We start from the raw sequence: 22629 nt of genomic DNA on the forward strand, positions 1-22629 counted from the left end.
ATCTTATTTTTCCGCAAGTGTAATATTTTTTAAAAAGAAGCTAGTCAATATGTCGACTATCTGAATCGGTCGGTAGTTCGAAAGTTATGAATTTTTGGAAAACAGTCATTCTTGGAAAAAAGGGAAAAACTTGATTTTCGATCCACCCTAAAATGGAAATGGGCACCCTAATGAAAAAATAAAACCAGGTGTTCATTCCAGAAGGCTACACGCGGAGGTCTACATCGTTATTGGCACTACTCAATGGTGTAAACATTATCACGCATACGATACTGTAAATATATACTAAATTTATCATTGGGGCTCAAGTATCAATCCTTGCCATTTATTTTTTAATGATTATTTCATGTAAGTTTTACTCATGACTCCATTTTAGGTGATCCATATTTTCAATGTTGAGTTACTTTTTCTAGTATATCGACTGATATCTCACCAACAACACGTGTGATTTTGTCTTCTAGAATTTAAAACAATACAAGAGATTTGACATACCCCACGAAAAATTGTCCAATGGCGACAGATTGCACGATCTTGGTCCGCAATTCACGGGTCCAAAACGAGAGATGGGTATCTCCCAAAACTCATTGCACAATACACATCTTCAATTTTTACACATAGCACGAACCACGCGTGATCTGTCGAAGACAGTGCGTCGAAAAACCTAACAGCAAAAAATCACCCATTAATAATATTTCATTATTTTCAACTCGGCCATGATAACCACTTTACCCTATTAAAAAAACAATACTATTGGTTGTATTACTGCTCATAGAATTTTTGTTGATCAAACGCTCTATTGAAAATAAATTAGCTTCAAACATTGATAAATTTCTATTTCCATTGAGCAGAAACGCCAATAATAGATTTCGTTTCTGTAAGAATAAAAGAGCAACAGATACCGATATATAACAATCAATATTTCTCTACGCAGAAAGTAACAAATCCCAACCTGTATCATAGCTCCTACCAAAACCGGATAACAGTACAATACGTGGTCAGGATGTATCTATTACTGATTAAAAAGTCAAGTTTCAAACACAAACAAAAGGTTTCTGTGATGGAAACATGAAGCGAACAGTACTTCTGACGATTTTATCTCATTTATTTTGTTCAGACAGTATGGCACAAGCATGACTTGTAGAAAACGTTTTTTGTGGTTTCATTCATCTGACAAGATCAAAGCTCTAATACTGCGTTTGCTATATCAATTCGGTTTAATCTTTTCTCCCAGCACAGCAGTAGATATTTCGCTTCAGGTTAACGTCTCGACAGTTGTGCGACAGCTTGACGTGTTTATATGTTTAAGAGATTATCTCCATCTTTTTCTCTGTGGAATGAAAAGAAAGAGTAATTGTTGCGAATTTCTAAATCTTTTCCGTTGTTATCTACAAGGGAAATGTCAAGGGAAAAGAAAAGGATTCATCCTACATCGTCTCCTTCTCCTAATAAACATGTTGAATGTTGTTTAATCTTTGCAGCTTAAAAGGGATTATCTTATTTGGAGTTCCTTCTCGATGTCTCGCAGGGCAGCCTGCTTGTTGAATAAACTTCTGTGCGTGATATTTATAAAGAAACGAGAAAATACTAGGATGATTATGTTTCTTGAATTCAAAAAAAAGTGTCGAACTTAAGGATACATACAATTGTATTTTTATCACCAAATTGAAGATTTTACACTCTTTTTTAATCATAATTTTATAATCTGTATGAGAAATGTATTTTTGCAAAGGTTCAGAAGACTTCACAAATAAGAGCCATAATTTTTGCTCTGCTCTTTATTCACACTCCAGATGATACAATCTGATCATGATCATTGACTTCTCCGATCATCAACTAAAACCAGTTCTCTACTGAATTTCAACTACATGATCCATGACGGCTCTATATAGCCATGTCATTGACATTCGAGATACGTCGTTTGTCATGTAGTAAGTTTGAAATTAAAAGTGACAAGCTACGCGTCCATCGCACTTCCAAGCTTTGAGAAGGTGCTGCATTGAATGGAGCACAACAAGAATACCAAGAAATGATATCAATCTCGCTATGTTGGTGAGTTAAATTGATATCCGGAAGAGTTCAAAGAAAACTACCAATATGTTCACCTACAATTTGGGAGAATTGTGATGGCAGCGGAAAAATGAAATGTGAATTTTTATTCGCTGACATAAGCTCTAAGATAAAACAAAAAATTAACTTACTAATTACAAAATTTGTAATTTCTACCAGTTTTTTTCAGTAAGTGTGTAATATTCAGTTGAATTTTAAAAATGATTGGAGCCTTGAATATACAGGGTTTTCCATTTCGGGCTTCCCAAAGTATACAGCCCTGCGCTGACAACCGTTTGACATAGCTGTCAACCAAAGCGTCATATCGTTAGTTTAATGTCTGCCATTTTACAATATGGATCGTTTTAGCATCGCACAACGTGTTAATTTTGTTAAATTAAACTATAAAAATGATGAAAAACCGGTAAATGTTTTTCGAGCATTACGGACGGATTTTGGTCGTCATGGACAGCCTACAGAGCACACAATCGCTAATGTAGTGCGTAAATTCGAACAAACTGGATCCGTAGCGGATATTGTGAAACCTGTGCTTCGTCGTAATGTGCGTTCGGCCGAAAATATTGCTGCTGTTGCTGCCAGTGTGGATGATGACCCGAATGTTTCGATTCCACGGCGTGCTCAGCAATTGGGCTTGTCAAACACATCATTGTGGCGAATTTTGCATTTGGACTTGCACCTACATCCATATAAAGTCCAACTGGTACAACAATTACAGCGTGGTGACCATGGAATGCGTCGGGCATACGTCGATTGGGTGAACGAACAACAGCAGCAAAATGCTGAATTTTCGCATCAAATTTTCTTCAGCGATGAGGCACATTTCGAGCTCGGTGGCTATGTGAACACCCAAAATTTCCGTATATGGGGCTCAGAAAATCCACACGTGATTGGTGAGAGGACATTGCATCCGCCAAAAGCCACTGTTTGGTGCGCATTATGGTCTGGTGGAGTCATCGGGCCGTATTTCTTTGAAAATGAGGATGGCGAGACGGTAACTGTGAATGGTGAGCGCTATGGTCGCATGTTAACCGATTTTTTTTTGCCACAAATTGAAGATGTGGATACGGATGACATGTGGTTTCAGCAGGACGGCGCCACGTGCCACACAACACGACCGAACATGGCCATATTGCGAACGAAATTTGAGGGACGCATAATTTCGCGTTTTGGTGATGCCAATTGGCCGTCCAGATCATGCGATTTGAACCCACTAGACTTTTTTTTGTGGGGTTATGCGAAAGACCGTGTCTATGCCAACTCTCCGCAAACTCTTGAACATTTGAAAGACAACATTCGTGAAGTTATGACCGAGATACCGCCCCATATGTGCCGAAAAGTCATCGAAAATTACCTGTTCCGGATTAAGGTGTGCGAGGAAGCCCTAGGTGGACATTTGAATGATGTTGTATTTCACAAATAATGGCATAAACAAAACTTTAATTAGAAATAAAAGTTTCATCGAAATTCGAATTCTAAGTGTGTTTTATTTCAATTTACTTTCGGAATTTAAAGTTGGAAAACCCTGTATTATCGTTGTTTTCTAACTGATTATGCAGATAACGTGCGAATCTACACAGAAAAAGTATAAGCCGTTTTGAAACTCAGTTAATGTCATTTCGCGAAATTTGACTTGTTTTCAGCATAAAATATGAAGAATTTTGTGCCAAAAGAAATTCGAGGGGTTGTATCCGAGATACGACCGTTTAGACGTAGGACGTACGCAATCTTTTTTTTTTTCAAATTTGTTGGTTTATCATTTCGGATATTATTTGCGAATACGTCGAAATTTCATAAATAACTCCTTAGTAAAAATTCCGGGGACCTTGAAAAGTTTTAATGGCTTGCGTGGTTTTATAGAATCATTTCGAGAAGCAACGATTCTTACTAGCCGTTACGAGAACAATACACTAATTGGTCATATGTCGCAATTTGTTTCTTTATATCAGTGCATGCTTTGCACTGAGTATTTAACGAGAGGTATCTTTCGTGCTTCGCCATTCAACAAGCATCAAATACGCGTCTAACAGATACACACAGTGGCAGCGATAAAAACGAAACATCGAAACACACTTCATGTGAAATATTCGCTAGCGTTCAGCGAAAAAGCGACCTTAGTTGTTTCGGGCATAGAAAGATTCTGATAATTTTCCTCAGAGGAGATGCAACATATATACGCTAGCGACAGCTAACTCACTATGCAAGGGTGGAGTTTACTTCGCAAATATTCTTCTTTCGCTATCCCCCTTCCTTGTTTCTATTCTAGCGGCTGCATAAGTTGCCCGTTATTAACAGCTCTGTTCGGAAAAGTACACAAATGGACAAAATAAATGTATGGGGATATGGGAATGCTTCCAATTTTCATCAATTTAAACCATATACAGACTATGGGGTTGTAATGTATAGCATAACAAACAAATTTCCGATTCGATTGGTATGCAAATCGTTATAATCTTTTCGCAGCAAAAATATTAATCAACGTTAACTTTATTTCATAAAAACGTGACCTGTTTTCTGATTTTGCACCCTTAATGTAAGACGTAGTCCTACGTCAAAAAAGGATTTTCAAGGAATTTGACTACTCTACTAGAATCAAAAAAAGAGCAGCTGAAGCACGTATATTTTTTGTCAACATTCACAGCAATATGTTGGGTGTTTCGATCACAGATATTTTGACCACCTCTAAGGGGGGGCTGCCATACAAATGAAACACAAATTTCTGCATTACTCGGAAATTAACCAAGCAAACGAAACCAAAGTTGGCATGTGAAAGTTTTAGGGTGCAAAAAATGTTTCTATGATGGTTAGACAGTCCTTCCCCCACTCAAAGGGGGAGCTGCCATACAAATGAAACACAAATTTCTGGATTACTCGAGAATTAATCAAGCAAATGAAACCAAATTTGGCATGTGGAGGTTTTAGGATGCAATAAATGTTTCTATGGTGATAAGATACTCCTTCCCCCTCTCTTAGAGGGGGCTGCCATACAAATGAAACACAATTTTTTGCATTACTCGGAAATTAATCAATCAAACGAAACCAAAGTTGGCATGTGAAAGTTTTAGGGTGCAATAAATGTTTCTATGATGGTTAGACAGTCCTTCCCCCACTCAAAGGGGGGGCTGCCATACAAATGAAACTCAAATTTCTGTATTACTCGAGAATTAATCAAGCAAATGAAACCAAATTTGGCATGTGGAGGTTTTAGGATGCAATAAATGTTTCTATGGTGTTAAGATACTCCTTCCCCCTCTCTTAGAGGAGGCTGCCGTACAAATGAAACACAAATTTTTGCATTACCCGAGAATTAATCAAGCAAATTAAACCAAATTAGGCATATGGAAACTTTAGGGTGCAATGAATGTTTCTATGGTGGTTAGATACCCCTCCCCCCTCTCTTAGGGGTGGCTGCCATACAAATAAAACACAAATTTCTGCATTACTCGAGAATTAATCAAGTAAATGGGCGGGACGAAGTTTGCCGGGTTAGCTAGTGCCTTATACAATTGATACACCTGTATTTTCGACATAGTTGAGTCAACAAATGTATTCTGCAATATTTTCAACGTTTCGGCATAAGAAATTGTGTCTGCAACACAAAATTTCGAACAATATCCATATCAAAAATCACCGTGAATAAAAGTTCTTAGTTGTTGTTGGTTGTGTGCTCCCGTGGCCGAGTGGTTAGCGTCACAAATTATCATGTCGGGGCACGGATTCGATTCCCATTCTGGTCGGGAGAATTTTTCCTCAAAGAAAATTTCTCCGACTTGCACTGTGATCAACGCGTATTCCACTTAGAAAGCATTCAAGGCGTGTTATTTGGCATAGAAATCTCAACTAAGTACTAATAAAAATGACTCACGTAATACTACGTTGAGACGGCGAAATTCCCCTAAGAAGGTTAGAGCTATTGAGGAAGAAGAAAAAGAAGAAATTGTTTTCAATGACGCTGTAAACAAAGTAGATAGCAGATAGCGCTCAACATTGACATCAAGACCACTGACAGTAGTAAACAAAAACTTTAAAAATATTCAGCGGGTAGATTGAAAATTACAAATTCGGTATATATTTGACAGAATGTACAACACTTACCATGTATGTTGCCTTAATCTTTTTCGTGAAAGGAAAACTTAATCTTCTTCATGAATTTATTATTTTAATGCCTCCTTGTACAAACCTGGATGTAAGGCCAAACTATGGAATACCAATACCATTGGGAAGCCAATAATAGCTAAGCATCGTAGATCATTACACCTTAGCGAAGCACTAAATTATACCCTAGCGAGAAAAGCAAAAGCGCAAAGCGCAACCGAAGTTATAAAAAGTACCTACACTGGAGACAAACATTAGTAAATGAAGCTACCAAATCTTTAGTAGTTGAAACATTAGTAAAATGTACAAATTTTTTGTACATATTACCAAAATCCTGATGTCAGATGTAATGTACATCCCTACCAGAGATTCGTACATTTTACTTCATGCCATTTGTAACCTTCAATGTTTTCATTCCTAGCGACTGTGAAGTGCGCATTTCGTAATCGCCATTTTTTTGTGGAAGCGAAGCAATTCGGAGGTAAGCATTTGTTTTCGTTATGTTTCCGTTCTTATCTAATGTTTTCTCTGTGTTGGTAAATTCTAGATATTCCGAAATATACTCATTTTGGACGACGTTTCTTCTATTCTACTACTGATAGAAGCGTTTCCATTTGCGATCAATCGTAAACGAACATTTTACAACAGCCATGATTCGATGCTAATATTTGGCGATGCAAACTAGGGAAAGGAAGAACCAATAACGATTCACCATCGGTCCGTTCAAACGGTATCTATTCGTCGACCAACGGCAGCGACCAGCGAATCAACGAGTGCAGCTGACTCCAGCACGAATAGCTCTTCTGTTTCTTCACTGGAGCATCGAAAATCCCTATCAGGCTCAGGTGCAGGCAAGAATCAATGAAGGAGGAGCAAGCTACGCTACCGCAAGTATAGTCATTTGCTCATAAAATTTACAAGGTATGGCCTTCCGATGAACGAAAGTAGATTTTTCGATCATATTTTCATTCGTTTTCCAGATGTATCGAAACTCTCTAGGAAAAGTGTCGTCATTCGTTTTTTCTACAAACTGATAACTTCTGCGTGTTAATGATGTGTCAGGAAGATCCAATCAACTGCTTTTCTCAACCGGAGGATGACATGGAACATGAAGAACGTCAGAACCGACTACGTGCTCTGTGCAATCATAAGGATCTGTTCCAGGAGGAGAGTGTTGAATTTGATACTGGAAAGCATCGACAAAATCAATGTCATATCGTCACTAGGTTTCATGGTTTCCTCCTGGCTAATGATGAAAAAGTTGGAAGTCGATATCCGGATATCTGTTCCAACTACTAGCGGTTGTCATCAAGGAAAACTCAGTTTGCTAACTCAAATCATTTTAATTGGCTCATCCCCCATCTTGGAACGCAAGCATCTAGTAAGGACTCCGGATCGATTCGTAAATATCTCGCCTCTCGAGAACCATAATCGTGCTCCGATTTTGTATGTGTTGTGTTCACTGTGCGTTGGTAATGGTCGGTATGGTTGGTTGGTCGGTAATCCTAATATCCTCGTTCATCGTGTTGAGGAATCTGGGGTGTACCAGAAGTGTTACTTTGAAATTACTATGGACCATAACGGACAAACGTGCACAAACATGACACGGCATTTGCGAATTAATTGGGCCAATACTGCTGAATATGTTGAGGATGTAAATATGGGGCGAAAATGTTGTTGGTAATAATTTGTATACTGATGATTCCGGACGTGACAAAACTATTCATCGCAAAAGGAATGGAATTGCACGCTAGATCTCAGCGTCTCGGTGATACGGTTTATGTTCAATGGAGAGCCAATGCATGTTTGATTTTAATCTAACTGGAATGTTTTTTTTCCGGTGATGAGCTGCTCGTCGTAAGTTGTCAATTTTATTTTGGTTTCCGCGTTTCTATCTGCGATATTGAACCCTAAGCTGGAAGAATTCGGCGATCTGCTGGTCGAGAGCACTCACAACTTGTGAGACAAAGAGCGAATTCAACAAAGTTAAACAAAGACAACGAAAACCATCGTAGCTCCCATTCAGTTCCGTACAGCATATACGGCTATGGCGACTATCAGAAAACTGTTGATCTATGGATACAATTCGGACCAACAAACTGGTGAGACGAATGAGCCCCTTGCGGCGGAAGCATTCAGACAGAACTTCGCAACCATCAGAACGCACCTAGCGGAGAAGACGTATGCTGTTATGTCAAGAAAGACATACTTTTAGTTTGAGGTACGGACTGTGGGACTGATGAGGGTTTGTAAAAGTAGTTTTTTGTTAACAATCTGTTTGAATTAGTTTTTTTTTTGTTTCAGCAGGACTGCAATTCCGAAACGATGTTGGGGAATGATGATCCATCGCGTGCTTTTGATGGCTACAATATAAACATGAGCACCAATATCGAATCCGATTGTTCAATACGACCAATCACGACCCCTCAATCCAATGTAGTCGTTCTGTTACAAGAAAACAAGCCCCAAATTCCTACTGAAGACACATTTCCACTGCCTCACCCAGAGCAAATCACATAGATGGTTGCCGAAAAATTTCAAATGTAAGTTTATATGAACCCCCTTCTTCGAACTCTGGGGCATTCCAGAGCGTCACAATTAAATGGGCAAGTAAACTACACCTGCGCAGGGTCGAAGATTTCGGTAGGCGATACCTGGTCGGAGACGTAATCGTTTTCTTCATAAATATCCACGACAAGATCGTAAGTAGAGACAATCTGTAAATCTTAAATTTATATTTTTAATACCATTAATATATCAATATTTCTTTTCTTCTTCAGAGCACGAGAGGAATAAATACGAACTAAGAGTACTGGGTACTGGTGTCATCGACTTCCTGCTAATCAGCGCCCCATTCTCTAGAGGCAGCGATGCAGTAGAAGGAGTTATTGCGACGAGAATTATTGTTGTTTTCATATTTTACAATGTTTTTTTATTGTAGAACTATTGAAATTGTATATAGAATAAGTTATTAGTGAAATATTATATTAAAATAACATGTTATCAATCACAGAATTTTAAATAAAACAAAAAGGAAAAAAATATTATTTTAATCCTGATGATTAACTCTTACAATTGAGAAACAACATTTCTACTGATATCGTTCCAAAGGTTAATCAACAAACGCCCTTTATTGAACCGACAAATCACCTTCATTGAGCTGATATTGATCCAACACTGGACCAGTAGTACAGTCCGGATCGTAGTTTCGTTTGACATATAAACCTACCAATCTGTTTTCGTAGAATGTACCAATGATTAGTAGGGTAGAAAATCACTCGGGAATTGGTAACATGTACCAAAAAATTAGTAATATTTACTAATGATTCCTCTCAGTGTATTCTGCGGCAGTTAGATTCGTTCAACACTCAGACTAACAAAATTTGGTGTGTAGATCTGTTAACATCGCTGTGATAAATCCGAATGTCGAGTTTCTTGTGTTCGTGTCGCAATATCTACAATTGACTTTGACTTTCGATGAGTCCCATGTGACACAACCACACAAACCACCAAACAAGATTTTTAACTCTTAAATTTAGTTTCATTTTAAAATATCAGAAGAATATATAGAATACCAGGAGTAATAAACTCACAAAGTAATAAAAAACAAAATGACTCACGTAATACTACGTTGAGACGGCGAAATTCCTCTAAGAAGGTTAGAGCTATTGAGGAAGAAGAAAAAGAAGAAGTTGTTTTCAATGACGCTGTAAACAAAGTAGATAGCAGATAGCGCTCAACATTGACATCAAGACCACTGACAGTAGTAAACAAAAACTTTAAAAATATTCAGCGGGTAGATTGAAAATTACAAATTCGGTATATATTTGACAGAATGTACAACACTTTCCATGTATGTTGCCTTAATCTTTTTCGTGAAAAGAAAACTTAATCTTCTTCATGAATTTATTATTTTAATGCCTCCTTGTACAAACCTGGATGTAAGGCCAAACTATGGAATACCAATACCATTGGGAAGCCAATAATAGCTAAGCATCGTAGATCATTACACCTTAGCGAAGCACTAAATTATACCCTAGCGAGAAAAGCAAAAGCGCAAAGCGCAACCGAAGTTATAAAAAGTACCTATTCTGCGGCAGTTAGATTCGTTCAACACTCAGAGCAGCTAACAAAATTTGGTGTGTAGATCTGTTAACATCGCTGTGAGAAATCCAAATGTCGAGTTTCTTGTGTTCGTGTCGCAATATCTACAATTGACTTTGACTTTCGATGAGTGCTATAATTTTGTGACACAACCACACAAACCACCAAACAAGATTTTTAACTCTTAAATTTAGTTTCATTTTAAAATATCAGAAGAATATATAGAATACCAGGAGTAATAAACGAACAAATGTAGATAAGATAACTAAACTAGCGAATTGAATAATTACGTAGTCCTACGTCAACAATCTTTGACACCATTCTCTATATTGTTTTTGGGAAATTTGAGCTAATCCGAAAGAATTATTCTCTTGTTGTAGTTCAAATTTAATGTGTTACCCGAGGAGAGTATGTTCCGTGTTGTTTGGAAGAAATATCCATAGGTATGCTAACCCGCGTTAACTCGCATAACCCGTATCGTACCAAGTATTCGAAAAATCAAACATCAGCTTTGAGAATTTTGCATGTCTTTGGAAAGTAACCATATGGTAATGCATCAAATGATAGCTTCCACTTATTCCCGAAAATGACTTTTTTCAAAAGTTCATAACTTTTGAACCTCTAAACCGATTTAGATAGCTCAAACTAGACTAGAGGGCGCTATATTTTTCATATTTTTTCTTGAAGGCTGAGGATTTTTACATATCTCGATTTCAGAGATGCTTTTTTTCGTTTTTGAGATATGATTTTTCAAAGTCCAAAAAAACTAATTTTCCCCCCTTTTTTCCACTTCAAAAGTTCATAAATTTTGAACTACTGAATGATTGACATATCAAATTGAAGCTTATGAGAGTTGAGTTAGGATATTTAATTTGCGAAAAATTTCCAGAAAATAATTTAAAAATTATAGCACCCTCTAGTCCAAAGCCATGAAAGCAATAGAAAACGACCACAATCCCTAATTACGAAGTTCAATATTTTTTATAAAATATTAGCTCATTAGCTTCAGTTTGATATATCGATTATCTGAATCGGTTCAGTCGTTCAAAATTTTTGAATTTAAAAAAAGTTATTTTTGGGAGAAAATGGAAAAAAAAGAATTTTATCGGACCACGGAATATGGAAATGCACACCCTAGCAAAAAAATAAAAAATACCGATCTAATATTTTGCGATAAAGAACAAAATTACCACTTTTGACGAAAATCTGAGAACCACTATATCGGTTTGGTATAAAATGTATAGGGTTACCATCTGTCCTGATTCAGCAGGACATGTTCTGATTTTGAGATCCTTTTGGAGCGTCCTGATTTATTTTTAATATTCTAGCATTTGTCCTGATTTTCATGAAAAATTAATTTCCATTGACGAATAATAATCTTTTCAGCGTATTTCGTTTTTGAGTAAAAACTTTTTCATTGGTTATTGGTTTTCTTCATTTAGAGTTTTCGTTTCACCATCCACGGTGGTGTTTTTTTTTGTATTGTCTCGATATTCCAAGTTGTTTTTTTTTAAACATCTAAACGTGTCATTGTGCCGACGAACTGCGCCGGAAGTACACTTGTTTCATAGAAGGACGTAATTATTATGATGTTAGATATTGCTTTTGTGATTCATACGTACCGGTAGCTAATAGCGGTACATATCATACATGTACATGTTGTCACTTTGTTGAAACAGAAGTTTGACATCAACAATGAACCATTGCAGCTAAATCTGGTTAGTTAGTATCCAAACACCGAGACATTGCAAGAATATTCAATTGCATCCAATTCCAAATGCATGCTGAACTATGTGGTTCGAAAATTTAACCGGCCACTTAGATTTGGCCTGTGAAAAGAGATAGCGTTTCATACTGTGATGCATCATCACAGATTTAAATCCAAGGTTTGTGCTCCGGCACAATAGAAAACGACCACAATCCCTAATTACGAAGTTCAATATTTTTTATAAAATATTAGCTCATTAGCTTCAGTTTGATATATCGATTATCTGAATCGGTTCAGTCGTTCAAAATTTTTGAATTTAAAAAAAGTTAATTTTGGGAGAAAATGGAAAAAAAAGAATTTTATCGGACCACGGAATATGGAAATGCACACCCTAGCAAAAAAATAAAAAATACCGATCTAATATTTTGCGATAAAGAACAAAATTACCACTTTTGACGAAAATCTGAGAACCACTATATCGGTTTGGTATAAAATGTATAGGGTTACCATCTGTCCTGATTCAGCAGGACATGTTCTGATTTTGAGATCCTTTTGGAGCGTCCTGATTTATTTTTAATATTCTAGCATTTGTCCTGATTTTCATGAAAAATTAATTTCCATTGACGAATAATAATCTTTTCAGCGTATTTCGTTTTTGAGTAAAAACTTTTTCATTGGTTATTGGTTTTCTTCATTTAGAGTTTTCGTTTCACCATCCACGGTGGTGTTTTTTTTTGTATTGTCTCGATATTCCAAGTTGTTTTTTTTTAAACATCTAAACGTGTCATTGTGCCGACGAACTGCGCCGGAAGTACACTTGTTTCATAGAAGGACGTAATTATTATGATGTTAGATATTGCTTTTGTGATTCATACGTACCGGTAGCTAATAGCGGTACATATCATACATGTACATGTTGTCACTTTGTTGAAACAGAAGTTTGACATCAACAATGAACCATTGCAGCTAAATCTGGTTAGTTAGTATCCAAACACCGAGACATTGCAAGAATATTCAATTGCATCCAATTCCAAATGCATGCTGAACTATGTGGTTCGAAAATTTAACCGGCCACTTAGATTTGGCCTGTGAAAAGAGATAGCGTTTCATACTGTGATGCATCATCACAGATTTAAATCCAAGGTTTGTGCTCCGGCACTATTGCGCTCTTTTTGATTTTTCGGAAATCGCAAAAAAAAAACCTGTGCTCCTACAAAGAAAGCTATCATCTCCGAAGTATTTTCACCGCATAGGTCGTGTGAAATAAATAAAATTGAAAATATTGGCCTGAAAGTGCAAATCACATACAATGTGTTTATATTTATTTACATCTCAAAGAATGACAATAGTTTGGTCATATTCGTAGCTGTGACATGGGTCCTGATTTTTGACTGTGAGCAGATGGTATCCAATTCGAATTTTCAGATTATTTATCCATGAATAATCATTTTTGATGGCTAAATTTCAATATCACTTCCATAAAAAAAGAGTTCCTTCATTGAATTCGTTTCTGCTGTTTTCAAGCTGCAACAGTTGTCCGCTAAGCTTGGTTGATAAACACTGAGAGAGAAAGAATAATCAATCTTCAATTTTCATCGCTGTGTCAGAATCAATAAGAAAAAGCTGTAGGCATAACGTTACTTCTCTTACAGATCAATTGTAATTTAGATTCAAATGTGACTAGTACGAGTAAATCGCATGGCCCTTGATACATTCCGACTGTTTTGAATATTTGTGAAACAATGATGCTGATCGCATGTGCATTTTTGGAGCTAATTGAAACTGATTGAGATATTTCCAAACTTCAATTGCACTCGTCATTCATTAATGCATTGATTTTTCTTGCACTCATTTGCTGTCATCTACGAGAGTCGTTTGAAAAATTCGTGCAGTCACAGAGATGGTACTATTGGCGCATATCGAGGTTATGTTTAACGGGTGAGTAGCGGGACTAAATAGAGAGAGACAAACAGCTGTGGTTTTGTTCTCCTCTTGTTCGTGTTATTTGCGTTTTCGTTCATTTACGATTAATGTCGCGGACAGAGTTCTCTCTGAGAGCGCGTCTTACGGATCCAAAATCGGAGGTGTCTACACGCAGAACTGCTTGCCAAAAATAGCTGCTTTTGTAAAAAAGCACCATAAGGATGAAGATTAGCCGCTCATAACATACCGTTTGTACGTGAAGAAGACATTTTTTCGAACGTACGCGGCCAATCGAGTCGTATTGGGCTATACTGTCCCAGTCGATGTACGATCTTTCGATTGTTTCACACCTCGAACGTGTTCTCATTTAGTCCCGCTGCTTATGATTTGCTCGTTAGTTAGTAGCATATCTTAGAAGAACAAACACCAGTTCGGTCTGTTCCTTTGTGTTTTGTACTCGTTTGAATCAAGAAAGTCGAGTGATTTTCCCATCACGAATACACACCATCTTATACTTATGACAGACATACAGCTGTACTTGCGTTGTACTTCGAAAATTGTATGTCTGTCACCATGTACAGCGCTAGAACCATGCAAGCAACTCGGTACAATCGCTGTACCTGTACCGACCTATTTTACCGCTGTACATGGCTACAGTTGTACTGTGCGCAGCGCCATAGACGGTTAGTGGTGGATAGCATGACCAAACTGAATAAAAACAATTGGTAAACCTTCTTTTCCTTGACTTTCTCTTGAGGTCATAACTCAAATTGTAAACTTGTTTGTTGTGTTTGATAGTTCAGACGCTAAATAAAAACCCTTTTCATTGAAATATTTGGTGAAAAATGGTCAAACTTCTGATTGTCAGTTTGACATGCGGTACAATGTACAATCAAAGTATGTGTGTCATGCTATCGTGGTACCTGTACAACGCTGTACACATACAGCGCTAGTACAGTTGTATGTCTGTCCATGATATAATACCAGGTACTTCTTCATTTCAACGTTGTAGTGATTTGTATGACTTCCTTTTCCTTAGAACACAGCTAAAATATATAGTTTACATGGTCTCGGTGCTATTTTTTTATATTTTTTCTAGAAAGATGAGGTTTTTACGTAACTTATCAAAAAATCAGGGAGGCATTATTTTTTGTTCTTGAGTTATGATTTTTCAAAATTAACCGATGGTCCAAAATTAATTTTTACCCCTTTTTACAACACCAAAATTCATAACTTTTGAACTACTGGACCGATTCAGATGATCGTCATATCAAATCAAAGCCAATGAGCTATTCCTGTTTAGAACTACTGGACCGAGTTATGATTTTTCAAAGTTAACATGTTTTCATTTTTCGTTCAATATTCATATGGGACAAGAACAAGAAATAACACCTCTCTGAATTTTGGATATGTTATGTAAAAAAAACCTCAGCTTTCAAGAATAAAAAATATAAAAATATATAGCGCTCTTGGTCCCGGGACCTTGTAAACTATGAAAACAAAAAACAATCAAAAAACAATCAATAATTACAAAACCAAATCTCACTTTTCCGCAAGTATTGAATTTTCAAAAGAAGACTAGCTATTTGCCTTCAATTTGTTATGTTGATCGTCGAAATCGGTCCAGTAGTTCAAAAGTTATGATTTTTAAAAAAAGTGATTTTCGGCAAAAAAGGGAAAACATCGATTACTTGGGCCACCCACAAACGGAAATGGGCACCCTAATAAAAAAAATGAAAAATACGGGACTAATATTTTTCGATAAGGAACAAAACTACCGCTTTTCACGGAAGTCTGAGAACCACTATATCGGTTTGGCATGGAATGACTGTATATAAATGATTTGTTCATTCAAACTAATTCGCAAGCATATGTCATGTATCACCACCAATTTTGTATGTATATGCCAGGTAGGCGCATCATATATCACTCAAAATTTGGGATATATGCTGCTGTATATGCGCTGGTTATACGATTTAATGTTTGCTGGGTACGTTCAAATCCATCAAACATTAAATCGCACAACTTGGCATATTCTAAGTCGTATATAAAGTGCGATCGAATCAAAATTATTCATAATGTCGATCAAAGGATATATTGTGTACATCTAAAACCGTATGAAGTGCGAAAACCTCAATTTTATTTATTACTATAGATTAAGTCTAAAATCTGTGTAACAAGCATCGGTTTTAGGATATACACTATCGTAAAATCGATCTATACTAAATCATATATGCATATCAGGCTGATGTAGTTTGAACCTATATACTGAATCAATGTTGTACAGCGAAAAATTGTATTACATACTGCGGAAAATCGTTCAACAGTGAATCATATCAGACCGTATTTGAGGTCATATTACATCATATCAGGAATTTGACATTTCAAGATCCACGATGTCATATGTACAGTGTCGACGTCTAGTGGTGATATAATGATTTAGGGAGGTAGATTAATCCCTATTAGATCAACAGGCCCGAAAGCAGCTTGAAATTGATAACATTTGAATGAAATTTTATACTTCATGTTATTTGTTTACTCCAAACACGTAGCACTGAACTTTACTTAATCATTTCTATATAAATTTCAAGAAATTTCCACTAAAATACAATAGATGACCAGGAATGACTTATCCGATTGCATCATTTTCGTATTATATGTGCGAATTTAAACTGAATTATATTCCAGATAGCCGTGCGATATATATGTTACTTATCATCCAAACGATTATTTTTTATAACCTGACGAACCGCCATTTATATATATGACAATATGTTTCTAGAAACAGGAATTATACAATTGACTCTTAGTGGGAGGGGAGTACAAATATTGAAAATAAGTGATGGTGATGGTTAAGAACATTTGTTCCGATGTGATTCGAACTCCGTTTATTTAGATGATAAGCAACATCTGATAGATATTGTACAAGTGCTTCCCGTGCGCTTTCGCTCTTTTGTTACAGGCTCAATGTAATGCGCAGCAATAACGGTACAGGGCTCAACATATTAAACATGTCTGACCTATCGTTGACCGCTTTTTTTTTTAATTATTTCAACTCTGAAAAACCTCCTTACAAGATGCTACAGAAACGTGCACGGTCAGAAACAGCTGTGTGGCTCAGAATTATTTCTCAGTGATCAGTTGAAACTGCGAAAAACGAGTAAACAGATTAATCAGTTCTAAAAATGTCACACACTGTAGTTTTTTAGCAAAATGATGTTGTCCTCATAAGCCCAAAAATATGTTTATAAATCCTATGGATACGGTTTTTTTGTGTGCTTTCTCAATAAAATCTAAACTCCTCCATTTGATCCAGACATGTTCGGAGCGGTCGATAGCCTGCGACTTCATGAAAGCTAAACCCTAAAGCCGGGTTCAGACGGTGCGAGTAAGCATACGAGTCGATCTAGTCAGTTACTGCAGTGCAGCTACTCACACCGTGTGAACACATCATGCCAGTTAGTGTCATGTGTGATTCGGCGTGCGAGCTACTTCAAAGTTTTTTGAATTTACTCGCACTCGCATCCCTCAAAACGTCAAAAAACAGAATTTAGCGTTCGAATCAGGGATGCCAAATGTAAACAAATGTCTCTATTTTTAAGATATTTGAAAATATGCGAAGATATTTATAGACTTGAAAAATATTGGAAAAACAAATAAAACCCTAATAGTTTCTAAACGGAATCGTTGTTATTTTGTTTGGCACACTGGCGGGGCACGTTTTCTTATTGAGACAGTTTTATTGGGAATCTAAATATAAAATCATCATCGGGCACAATTTTCATTCAAAATTCACTCACAACTTGCAAAAAAAAGTATTGTTCTAAGAAACAGAATACATATTCGATTTGAAAAAAAGTATATTTTCATTCATTATTTTAGTTTTTGAGACGTATTTATTCCTCCGGCGAATCTACTATCATTTTCATTTCACAAATTGGTACACGAAGCTGCTGTCAACGCGAAGTAAATCAAATTTTGAAAAATCTTTTAGACTGCCATTTGTAGCACCACATACTTTCGGAATTAATTAAGCTATGGATGCTTTCGAGGTTCTAAAAAATAGCGACAATAATCTGATATATATTCCATATTCCAGAAGAAAGGCACATCATTTCTAGTTTCACTCATGAGTGTATATTGGCGTTGTATTTGTGGAGCAATTAAATCCAACAGTTTTTTCACTTTTTCAGGTGTTATTTCCAACACTGCTCTGTACTCTCGGGGATCATCATCGTGGAGTTACTCCAGTATTGTATTTGTTACTCCTTTTCTTTGCATCCAATTCCTGGCCCGAATCCTTTTTTCTTTCTGCTTTTTTCGGATAGTACCCTCAGTTCAAAGAAATTCAGCACAAAGTATTTGTAAACACGGCCAGCGTGTGTCTCGCGATAAAATTTAAAATTGTGTAATGATAAATTCAACTGAAAACCTAAGCCGAAAACAGCCAATAAATAAGTTGATTTCGGATCAATCATCTGTCAAATTCGGACCTGATTGCTGTTTCTGACTATTTGATGGACATTTGAAAAATCGTCTGGCATCTCTGGTAAACCCGTACTTAGTATCTAGTTTCTTGTCAGCAGCTCACATTGTGTGAACGGACAAGGCGAGTCAACCATTTGTCAAGCGAGTTCACCGGGTCAGTAGCTGCTCGTTGTGAAGTCAGCTACTAGCAACGTATAAATGGGCCTTAACCTTCCAGTTGTTGAAAGATGTTATTCAAATATCCAGCTTTTCCCACCCAAAACGAAAAAACTAGGAGTGGGTTATATCTGTGATAGAAGCGCAAAGTTAACATAGGACTAGCATTGGCCTCGTCATCATTTGTTTGAAGTTACATCTAAATCAATTCTCAATAAATGGACGATTGGATATTTTTTTCCCTTTGATTTTTTTGCGATCTGTTCAAATATATACGAAATAATATTCTTTCGCTTGTGATCTCTTTTGACGTAGGACTACGTCTTACATTAAGGGTGCCAAATCAGAAAACAAGTCACGTTTTTATGAAATGAAGTTAATGTTAATAACTATTTTTGCTGCGAACGGATTTTAATGATTTGTATACCAATCGAATCGGAAGTTTTCTAAGATTTGTTTGATATGCTATACATTACAATACCATAGGTTGTATATGATTTGAATTGATTGGATTTGAAGTCTCCGTAAACAAAGAAAAAAATAAGAAGAATAGAAACAACAAAGGGGGATAGCGAAAAGAGAATATTTGCGAAGTAATTAAGCTGTCACTAGTGTATAAGTATTGCATCTTCTCTGAGGAAAATTCTCAGAATCTTTCTGTGCCCGAAACAACAAAGGTCGTTTATTCTGCTCGTTTTGTGTTTTATGTTTCTCCTCGAGCTGTTAACGCTAGCGAATATTTGACAATATGATGACAGAAGGATTGTAAACAGTCGTTGGATGGCGATAAAAATATCAGATAAAAGATACCGAAGTGGAACGAGATATGATGAAAACCGTCCTCTGTGATCCTAGACGAGATGCCTCCTGGGTTATGTATGGATGGAATAAAGAAACTATCAATTTTTCTCATCAGTAAAAACATGTTACTTTATTATATAGAAAACATATTTGAAATGGAAAAGGTAAATTTCTATTCTAATTTTTACTTTCTGTGTGTTTATTCAACCCAATGCGGATTTTAATTGGACTAACAACAACTAATACTAAATGTAGAGCATATGGGAAATCACTTTTTCTAATATTTCTTCGCTTTTCCGATTTTTCTCGCCGCATAAACTTTTCTTGGGTGAAAACGAGCACACCAAAACAGACAGCTTAAACCAAACGACCCGTTCTCGAGCGGAAACACACCTTGGTTTTTATTTATGAAAATTGAAATAAATCATTTCATATTTCAAGTCATTTTTAACACAACTGCTAACATATACAATTTTACAATTACAGTTGTGCTAAATTTTTCACAATACACGATCGGTCATGGATATGGAATATCACGAAGCAACCAAACATTAAGGTTCCAAATTTAAATTTTATTTCCTAGAATTAATCGTATCACTCACCTTACATACAATATAAAAATGCCCCCGACTTGCATATATTTGAAATGCCGATTTCCACCAGGCAGCTTGGTTTTGATGTCTCTGTTAAAGAACACATTTCGGTAGGAACAAAAGTTCTCACTACTTTCATGTATTCGCAATGCCGATTTCCCACAGGCAGCTGGGTTTTGATGTCTCTGTTAGGGAACCGCTGCATGTCTCGTCAATTCGACCAATCAGAAGTGGGTATTTCCGTTCGGATAGGGGTTGAGATTGTTCAATTGTTCGATAGTTAGTTTCATGACATATATTATTTTCTTCAAAATAAAAATTGTTATGAAGTACCGAAATCGATTGACGCATAAATTTCATCAATCCATCATGAAATGACTGAGCAATAAAAGCGTTTGAAATTGGACAATTTTCACGATGTGCTCGATTTTCGATTTTCAGTTTGTACCCCAATAAGTTCCCGAAAGACGTAATCCTACGTCAAAACATAGTGTGTTCTCCAAGTAAAGTTCGTTCGTTTTATACACATATCCAAATCAAACTTTTTTTGAGATGATATGGGATCATCTATTTTGTAGCAGCGGCCAAATTGGATTTTCCAAGATAAGCAGTTTTAAAATAACAGCAGAGATAAAGGTGTTTTATAAATTCGGTCAGTCAATAAAACCATTGTACTGAATTCTATCAGTCAAATAATTTCATTTGATATCGAAATTGAGTGGATTGGAGAAAAAAAAGTCACAGAAGGCATAGTTGACACAGAAGGCATAGAGACACGACCGCATAGTTGACGTAGGATAACGTTAGGCTATTTGTCGCATGCTGATTTTGGATGTTTGAAAAAATATATTGTTAAACTCTTTGATAATGATCTGATGGCCCTGAAAAGGGCCGTTTGGTTTGGTTGTTGGGTATTTTTTGCTCATTTCACCAGTGTTACAATCGAGCTTTCGGTATCAGTGATAGAAAGTTGTTTCAGCTCCGAGGCACGTTTACGAGATTGGCGCTCATATTGCGTGAACATATATTCCGACATATTTACTCGCGTAAAACTTTATGGAGCAACAAAAACAACAATTCACTTCTGTTGTTTTTTGGCAGCGGTAGCTTTTTCGGAGGCGCTGCTGCTTATTTCTGTTTTTATTTTAGTGGTTTTCGTTGACACCATCACGTCGAGCTAAACGGCGAATAGCGAGTTTGATACACTGGATATTGTCATGTAGAACCTTGCGATTCGCTTCGATCTTCCTTTGCCTCCCTTGCCGCATGAAGTCATGTTGGTTGATGTTGATCTGATGTGACCACACTTAAAACACTAAAAACATATATGTTTACCGATCTGAGCGTCGAACAAAATGAGAAATCTGACTGAGTAGTAGCATCAGCAGAAAGAGAGAACATGCCTGAAACTTTCTGCTCATGATGTTTGCTGTTGCCATCAGTACTGGACCGATGCGGGACACAGCTCGATTGTTGATGTTAGGCCTCGATGTTTACCGCCGCTGCTGCTGCTACTGCCACTTAAGTTCGATATGAGACACAGCTCAATTGTTGGCCGCTCAGATTCGATGCTCGTCTTGAAGTTCACTGCTGCACTTTCACGATTCCAAGAAGCGTGTGCTCGCACTTCTGATGGAGAGAGCATGCCCAAAATGCTCCGCTTGCGATGTTTGCTGCTGCCACTAGTAGAGTAGTAGTAGTTTGCCGATGCTTATACTGCCATAGAAGCTTGATGTGAGGCACAGCTAGCCTATTGACCACACAGCTTCGATGCTCGTCTATATATTAGCCGCGTCCACTGCTGCTGCTCTCCACTGTTGTCCGTTCCACGTCCGTTGTAAAAATGAATAAAATCCACGAACGCTCCATCCTTTTATATCATTTGGTATGTGTGAAGTAGGCGCCTCCTACTCGATTGTCATGCAGCTTGCCGGTGAACGAACGAATCGGGCGCAAAAAAGAAATGACGTCAATTTCGATCAATCAGGCCTAGGTATCTTCTGTTTGGATAGTGGTTGAGATTTTTTAATTGTTCGATTATTAGTTACATGATACATATTATTTTATTCAATGTGAAAACTTATTATGGAGTGCCGACAACGTATGATGCAAACATCTAATCAATCCATCATGAAATGAATGAGTAATAAGCGTTTGAAATTGGACGGGTCGCTCATTTATTTTCTAACCGGGAGGCAGTTGACATACTACGCTGCGCTTTTATGTACATGACAAACCACTTTTAACATGCGGGGGAAAAATCTTATATGAAAATTGCCAGATGTCAATGTTGCCAAGCGTAGTTATTGATGGTTAACCCTTCCGTTACGAGCGTCGTCTATAGACGACATCCGCGCGACGAGCTGTGTATACGAGCGTCGTCTTTAGACGACATGAAATTCATACTGCTCTTCGATCACACTAGCGCGATGTGCATACTTTTCGGCGCAGTGCTTCGTACAGGGGTAGCACTTCGGCGGAGCACACTGCCGTAATGAAAGGGTTAAACCGACGCCGAACCGAATAGCGATGAACGCACCCATATCACGAACTTCGACATTTGATTTGCTGTTATGGAGCTACTCGCCCGTGTAGTTCGCGCAAAGGCATCGGCAAAATATTATTTTAGAAAATTCCTTGAGGCATGACCGGAGCCGTTTCGCTATATATATATATATAAAAAAAACTATATATATA

General features: G+C 37.0%; 1 long non-coding RNA gene across 3 annotated transcripts; it reads left to right on the forward strand.

Annotated features, from left to right (window-relative positions):
- Nucleotides 1–6535: 6535 nt before the first annotated feature.
- On the forward strand, nucleotides 6536–9116 carry LOC129769746 (uncharacterized). 3 transcript variants are annotated; one of them, XR_008741962.1, is made up of 5 exons: nucleotides 6536–6640; nucleotides 6707–7080; nucleotides 7140–8404; nucleotides 8467–8861; nucleotides 8940–9116. It is a non-coding gene; the product is annotated as an uncharacterized LOC129769746 (long non-coding RNA). The 3 variants fall into 3 exon arrangements; XR_008741963.1 differs by having other exon boundaries at nucleotides 7140–8380; nucleotides 8464–8861; XR_008741961.1 differs by having other exon boundaries at nucleotides 7140–8380.
- The last annotated feature ends 13513 nt before the right edge of the window (nucleotides 9117–22629 follow it).

The sequence above is a fragment of the Toxorhynchites rutilus genome, chromosome 2 (assembly GCF_029784135.1).
Source record: "Toxorhynchites rutilus septentrionalis strain SRP chromosome 2, ASM2978413v1, whole genome shotgun sequence".
NCBI lineage: Eukaryota > Metazoa > Arthropoda > Insecta > Diptera > Culicidae > Toxorhynchites > Toxorhynchites rutilus.